The sequence below is a fragment of the Ctenocephalides felis genome, unplaced genomic scaffold, assembly GCF_003426905.1.
Source record: "Ctenocephalides felis isolate EL2017-DRISC unplaced genomic scaffold, ASM342690v1 CF-g0.4_SCAFFOLD_00845, whole genome shotgun sequence".
In the NCBI taxonomy this organism is placed as follows: domain Eukaryota; kingdom Metazoa; phylum Arthropoda; class Insecta; order Siphonaptera; family Pulicidae; genus Ctenocephalides; species Ctenocephalides felis.
In genome coordinates this window covers 56,877,181-56,885,082 of record NW_020536999.1, presented here as the reverse complement: position 1 = coordinate 56,885,082, position 7,902 = coordinate 56,877,181, and positions in this window count along the sequence as shown.

Below are 7,902 nucleotides of genomic sequence, written 5' to 3'. Positions count from 1 at the left end.
ACTGTCCGGCACTAAGGGACGACTTAGTGTCCGGTGCTAAGGGACAGACATTTTCGTTCATTTGATGGCACCTACTAAAATTGGTTGAAAGATCTAATGATATTCTACCATTTTACGGATAACAATCAAGTACAACTTTTATCTTTGCATACCACTCAAATGTAAATGCATAAATATGCTAGAATTACTTCCATTGATATTTAGGTGACGCCGTGATTCTGCGCCTAAAATAGGAAAGGGTTGCACTCTCCGTGGCCGTATGCGTCACAGGCGAAGCTTGGCGCATGATTTTGTACCTGTGTGCCCCCAGTGCCCCTTTCATTTATATTTTGAAATAGAAAGATTTATACTCGCTTAAATAATACGTGTTAAATAGAGTGTCCGGTGCTTAGTACCGTCCGGCGTTACGGGACTTTTCCCTATATCATATTTTTTCTAAAATCATTATTTTGTAAAATTCCATGATACAATAATTCACCATTCTTATTAACATTTTGCTTTACAAAATTTCTAACATTTTTGTTAACACAAATAATTAAATAACATATTGGCAATAGATTGTTGTACCAAATGGTATGTTATTATTTTCTTGCAAACTTTTGTTTGTTCAATATTGTGGCTTTTTCAATAACATGCATGTTTTTCTTCAAATTTTGGATTGTCGTCAAGCGGATCTTTGTAGAAAAACAGAAGTACAATATTTTTCACAACTTTATTATATACATTTTTAATTATTTGTTTTATTTTTTCCGCAAAATTTGAAATCAATAATAATTTTTGTTGTATTACTCAATAAAAAATATTTTTGTTTTAAAATTCTGATTTATGACTACTACGAATCTTTATCCCATGTCTTAACAAAAGGTCATATTTCACTAAGAATAGACATAAAATATTAAATATTTATATATGTGATATATCACCATCCGTATTTTTCTTTTCAAATTAATTTAACAGATTTAGTGATATTAAGTATGATATTGAAATTTAATTAAATTTGTATAATAAATTATTTTCGTTTTTAACACGTCTCGAATAAAACAATTTAATAATTTGCATATAGCAAACTGTTTATTTTTCAAATATGCACCATGCCGACCGTGAGAATGATGAGTCTTAGAGGGCCACTCTTTCCACTAGATCAGAGGTACACAACTCTCTTAAAAGACTTTTTATAAATTAAAAGACTTATATATAAGACTTTCAAAAATCGTTTTCATTTATACATTTATATTTTGTTCACTTCCCAATAAAATGATTATTCTGAGTATATACCAAAAATTAGTTTTATTGATTCTTATAAATATTGCATCAACATCTTGATATACATAGGGGAAAGTCCCGTAACACCGGACGGCACCTAAAGCCGGACACTCTATTTAACACGTATTATTTAAGCGAGTATAAATCTTTTTATTTCAAAATACAAGCAAAAGGGGCGCGGGGGGCACCAGGTGCAGGATCACTCGACAAGACTCAACTGTGACGCACACGGCCACGGCGGGAGCAACACTTTGTTGTTTTAGGCGCCACCTAAATATGGAACTAATTCTAGTGTATTTATGCATTTATATTTTAGTGGCATTCAAAAATAAAAGTAGTATTTGATTGTTATCCGTAAAATGGTAGAATATTATTAGATATTTTTAACAATTTTAGTAGGTACCACTAAATGAACAAACATGACTGTCCTTTAGCACCGGACACTAAGTCGTCCCTTAGCGCCGGAAGTAAACATATTGATATTTCTTGTGAAAATTGTCGTAATTTATTCAAATTATTTAATTTTATTCTGTATGAGTGCTAACGGTCACTAAATACCCCCATTTTTCGTATTTTCTAGTCAAAGAATGAAAATCTTATGATGAATGTGGCATCGATGCATCGATCGATGTGGCCCAGACAAAAGGGTGGATAGTTAGTGATTTTTTTTTTGCAAATAAGAATATTCGTCAAACACAAATGTGCAGACATTCCAGAGTGTGGAGATGGCTACATATGTGTTTAATGCTGGTTATTTTGAAATGTCCGGTACTAGGTGCCACTTTCTAAAATCATACTTTTTGTTACCAAAATTTGATTGATAGTATTAATTATTGTTTAGCAAAGATTGCGTTTTTTGTTAATTTAGTTTGATTTCTAACTTTGTTATCTAACATAAGTCAGAATTTAATAAACATTTTGTAAATATTTTTTGATTTATTTATAAATAACTTTAGGTGTCCGGCACTCGGGGACTTCCCCCTGTACAATTACCTAGACTCGTGTCGTCGGCAAAAATACTGACACAATATCCTCACGTTTTTTAGAATTAAGATTTTGTTTAATAATGAATTTAAACATTTTATAATCGGTCGACTTTAAAAGATCCATGTTTAAAAAAACTACTGTAGTGTTGATTAGTTGTCTTTATTTACGCAAATCAATCCGTTTTTTTATTCTATTGCCTTTTTATTTACTTAAGGATTTAATTACATGTAGATTTTTTTACACAGATCTGGATATGTTTATTATCATACATTTTCTTACTGTACAACGTAAATTGTACTCTATAAAAATTCATATGTACTATCTGTAAATATTCAACCCGCATCCATCCATCGAGTAGCTCTGGATCTAGATCGATCACTTCACCTCTATTAGATATGCATACGATATTTTTCAAGATCGTCGACTTCGAAGTGTGGCCCTCGACAGTATGTTAAACATTTTTCAATGCTTCGCACAATGCACAATATCCGTTACAGCAAAGTGTGCAAAATTAGCATAAAGTCCATACCGCGATGCATGACTAAACGGTTACCGCGAATCAATTGACACGGTATGCGAGAGCCCTTATACCGTAAGCGATTTTGCCAGCGATTTTGCTAGCGATTTTATACGCGACATACCGTACTAGGTATGTACTTGGCGGGGAAACAATTTGCATCGTATGGGGTGGAATGAGAAAATTATTGCCTTGATTATTATTAAGTTATTGAGATGGCAAGAAATCAAAAATGATTTTTTTCTTATCTTTACGTACCAGGATGTTCTGGAAATCAATTTGATGGATTTGTGGGTATACATGGATTTGCTACAATTTTGGTAAAATGTATATATTTTCATGCAAAATTAACTTCTCGTAGGGTGAGTTATTGTAATCGTCCTAAAATCGAAATTAAATTTTTTTGCATATCTTCACGTTTCAGAGTTTCTGAACATTTTAACATATCTTAGAAAAATTGATGTATGTGTGAGTGATCAACCGACTTGAATAATTCAAAAAGCAATCGATTTCTGCAGATAGGAAGATGTGCTGGTTAGCTTTGGGCAAAGACATGTCCAGTCGGTAAATAAGTAACAGTCAATAAAAAACGAGTTCTTGAAAGTACGCAGCATCTGATTTAAATGATTCAAAAAACATTCAATTCGTAATGATGAGGAGAAGTTTTGATTCGTTATTTCAAATACAGGTCTAGCTATTCCGAAGAAACGAAGCGTGCAAAAAATAGCAGTTTTTGAGAGAACAAAGCATCTGATTTGAATGATTTAAAAAAGAGTGCGCGTAAGGTTCACACGCGATTGAAGTAAAACTTATTTGCTACTGTACAAGATGGCATTTAAATCAAAATAAATACATCATATAACAATTTTGAATAATATTTCTTAGTAATATGGTAACACTCGTTGACACATTTATTAGTGTCAACCATTATACACATTCATATAATGATAAATTATAAATTATATATTTATAATAGCATTAAAAATATGTATAATATTTAAAAACAATAATATAATTAAAGTCAAACTTCAAATATGACAGGATCGGTTTGTCATTGTAATTAGAATTTAGAAATGAACTTTAATTAGAGAAATGAAGTAATTGCTGATTAGTAGCTTCTATAATATTCGTTTTTATAATAGAAACTACGAATAATATAGAAATAATTTCTAAGGAACAAGGTAAAGTATTGAGAAACAGGGTAAAATATTAAGGACCAGGGTAAAATATTCTTTTGATTTAGGCTTTTTTCATTAAATCAAGATTTGTACTACGATGTAACTTTAAAATGTTTATTTATCTATGCCGATTGGATTGTTGATATCGGTGCGCATACACTGTTGATGCCGGTACGCATACAACGACATATCTCTATTCACATACGCGACGACTAATCACAATCGACCCGTACAGAAATGATATCATCGAGAGCGAATGACGAATCATTGGCACTTGATTTTTATCTTATCTTATCTGCCGTAACGCACTTCCGTTGCATTTGTTTGGATTTACACTCTAGTCCCGCCTAAAAAGGTTTTACTTCAAAAACCTTTGCTTGTGTTGACGAAACGATACTTTTTGGGTAAAGCAACTAAAATTTTTATTCTTATAATAATACCCATTAGATTTACTGAATATTTGGATATTAGTAATCATATGAGATAAAGAAAAATGGATTTAGTAATGGCATTTTCAGCCTTTCAAGAAGAACATAGGAGAGCAAAAATTTTTTCGAGGTGAAAACGAGTACTAAATATATGAAAACCATATAGTAGAGTTTCCATAAAGATTTTATTAATATGTACCTATATATTTGTTATGATATTTCGAACTTTTTTAACGCTATGAAGGAAAACAATTAGTAGAGACCTAATATAAGCGATCTTTATAAAAATACTCACTCTTTTCGTAAAGATTTCAATGAACAGGAAAACGGCTATAGGTTCATCATTGACATATTGATATAAAAAATTAACAATGAATACTTTACTTATCTTCGCTTTTCCCGCTTTTTCTAGAAATCATTTAGGCATGTTGTCAACGTTTGAGAAAAATGTATATGTATATTTTCATTTATTTTATTGGTTTTGCTAAATATTAAAAAAAAAGTCTAGAGATTTATCATTGACAAATTGATATTAGTTTTTAAAAATCAATTTTTTTACTTAGCCAGGATGTTCTAGAAAACATTTTGGCATTGTCAAAAATTATAGATTTTTGAGAATGACGTATTATAATACACTTTTCTTCAAAAAGTTTTGGGTTTCCAATAATTCAACAGCTAACAATAAGTATGTAGCCAATAAAATAAGTTATTAGATAACATATATAATTTTAATCATGAGTATACGTTTTTTACAAAATTCTAGAATATATATAGTTTTTTATATAATTAAAATGTATGAAATTTACTCTGAGAAATTAATTTCACTAATTTAAGAACTTTTGAATGTATTAAACTTGTGACATTTTTCTTAACATTGTGAGACTAATATATCATGAAATGACAATTTCATAGTCAAAGATGAATAAGTAACATACACATATATATTTTTTTATATGTTACATAAATTATAATAACATCTATCGATTTTAATTTTTGTACTCATAATTTCAATTAGTCTCATATCCAATACTGTGGTTGAAAAACGTTAAATACATATCTCAACAATTAATAAATTTAAAAAAAAAAATTATAAAACACATAACAAATTTAAATATTCAAACCAATAGATGTTTTGCAAAATTTATTTTTTATTCATTAATACATTTTAATAATCATATATGTATTTTCAATTAATAAATAGTTTACATATGAATCATAAAATGGAATATTATATTAAATTACAAGTAATCAATTATATATTGCAAATTAAAAACAATAAAATACGTTTTAATATTTTCGTTTTATAATAAAATCAATTTTATATTGTATTCCAACTTTACGTCCGACGGTTTCATTTGATAACGCACATACAATTCACATTTGCAACTGGAAATGCATTTATTCAACAGGCAACGAAGTTTTTTATAAATATTTTTGGATTATATAGAATTGTATCCAACATTCAAGTTTAAAGAGAAAACATAAAAATACCATAAAAGTTAATAAATTAAACTGAAAGCTGATACATCGATTTGTGATTTTAGTGTCGATAATTTAAAACCAATTTGCTGATATAGGTCTATAAAATATGCAAAACACGTTAAATGGACACTCCATTAATTAAAATTCCAGTTAAAAACTTTAAAATCATCCATTTATCTCGGTATGGCGTAAAGTGTAAAATATGCTGTCATAAAAAAGTACTAAAATGGGTATATAAACAATAAACTGAATAATAATGATATTAATTAATTCACTTATTTTTTATGAACTTGCCATACTGCCAATGTACCTGCTAAAATTGATAAAAAGTCATAGCGATTACTTGAATGAAGTAAATTTAATTTAAGATCTTTATGTGCAAGATTGAATTAACATGTTATTATTTATAAGAAATTGTTTATAAGAAAATAGTTAAGTTTGTATTATTATCATTAAAATACTTTTGATATTATTTATAACGAATGGAAAAACAACTATTGAGTTGTTTTTTACATGTAAATATAGTATACAATGTCCCTATTATGACTGACAATTGTAAATTCCACAAATTTACTAAATGTTCTTAACTGGACAGTTGTAAATATAATAGTGATTAAAAAAATGTGCCAGATCATTACTTGAAGTAATATTTATATGTAAAATTCATATGAGAGATTTGAAATAAGATGGAACCCAAAGATCCAATTTGACTTTTGAGCAATTATATTGTGAAAACCAAACCAATTATATTGTGGAAATCAGGTGATCCTCGTGAATTTGAGAGAAACAAATAGTCATGGCATTTTGTAAAGTTTTATAATCAACAAAATTCAATACATATTTTTATACATGGAAATATATTTTTATATATTTAATTATTTCCATAATATCACAACAAATAGCAAATATCAAACTAACAACTATCTGACTATGTTTAGTAAAAATCCCAGTTAATTCGTTATTGTAAAAATGTATTTTTTCTGTTGTTTTTAAAAATTTGTCACATGTTACTTTTTATCCCATAGGCGGGGTAAAATGGAACGGCCTAGAGACAAACAGGTTCAATGATTTATTTTCAATTTTACGAAATAATTGCAACATTATTTAACCAATGCAAAATATATTTTTATCGGTACATTTTTTACAGATATAACACTGTATATAACCTTGATCTGGTATTTCATAAGTAATATTTATGAACAGGGTTGGGATAACTACTTATTCAATTTATTTCTTGTAAAATTGTTGTTTCAACTTATTTTCTTTTCCATTTACTATTTTCTATTGTCCATTTACTATTTCTATTGTTTACAGCTTTGACAGGGTAAAGGTTCAGTTGGTCCTTTATGCCCCACACACGTGTAAGCTTTTATAGAGGTTTTTAAAAAAAAAGCGGTTGAATCTAACTTGAAATTAGCTATACATCTTATAAAACACTCAAAGAAGGTATACCTTAAAATTTTAATAAGGTTTCGTAAACTAACAGTGCTCACAACCAATAAATCAAATAACGAAAGAAAATACTTTTGTTATGTATTTTCAAACATTGCCGTTTATTTCCCAATAAGATCTCTTGTAAGAATCAAGGTAGCTGGTTATACATCTTTCTTCCTCTACTTTCAAATATTTTTGTTAAAAAATTCTTAAATTCACTTGTTTTTGTGATATCATTGGTGGATCTTTTTACACGCGGACCTTCAAGTCTTGCTCTAACCTATATTAATTGTCGAACTATGTAATTTTATTCTTCAACATGATCTTTTGATGTATCTACTGTGGTTATCGTGTTTTTCCGATAAATATGTGTATTTTATCCACTGAAAAAAGTCAAAATGAAACTTGAAATGTTTGCAAAACTCATATTTTTTAGAAGCAAATAATTTAGTTTTTTTTTTCTATTACTAGGCCCGCACAAAATACTGACCTAATCCATTATGGAATGATTCTAATCATATTATATTGTAATTCATTATGATTTAATATTGCCAGCAAAATTACCTAAATAATTCATATTTCATTCGTAGAGTGAAATTCTACAAGAAAACAG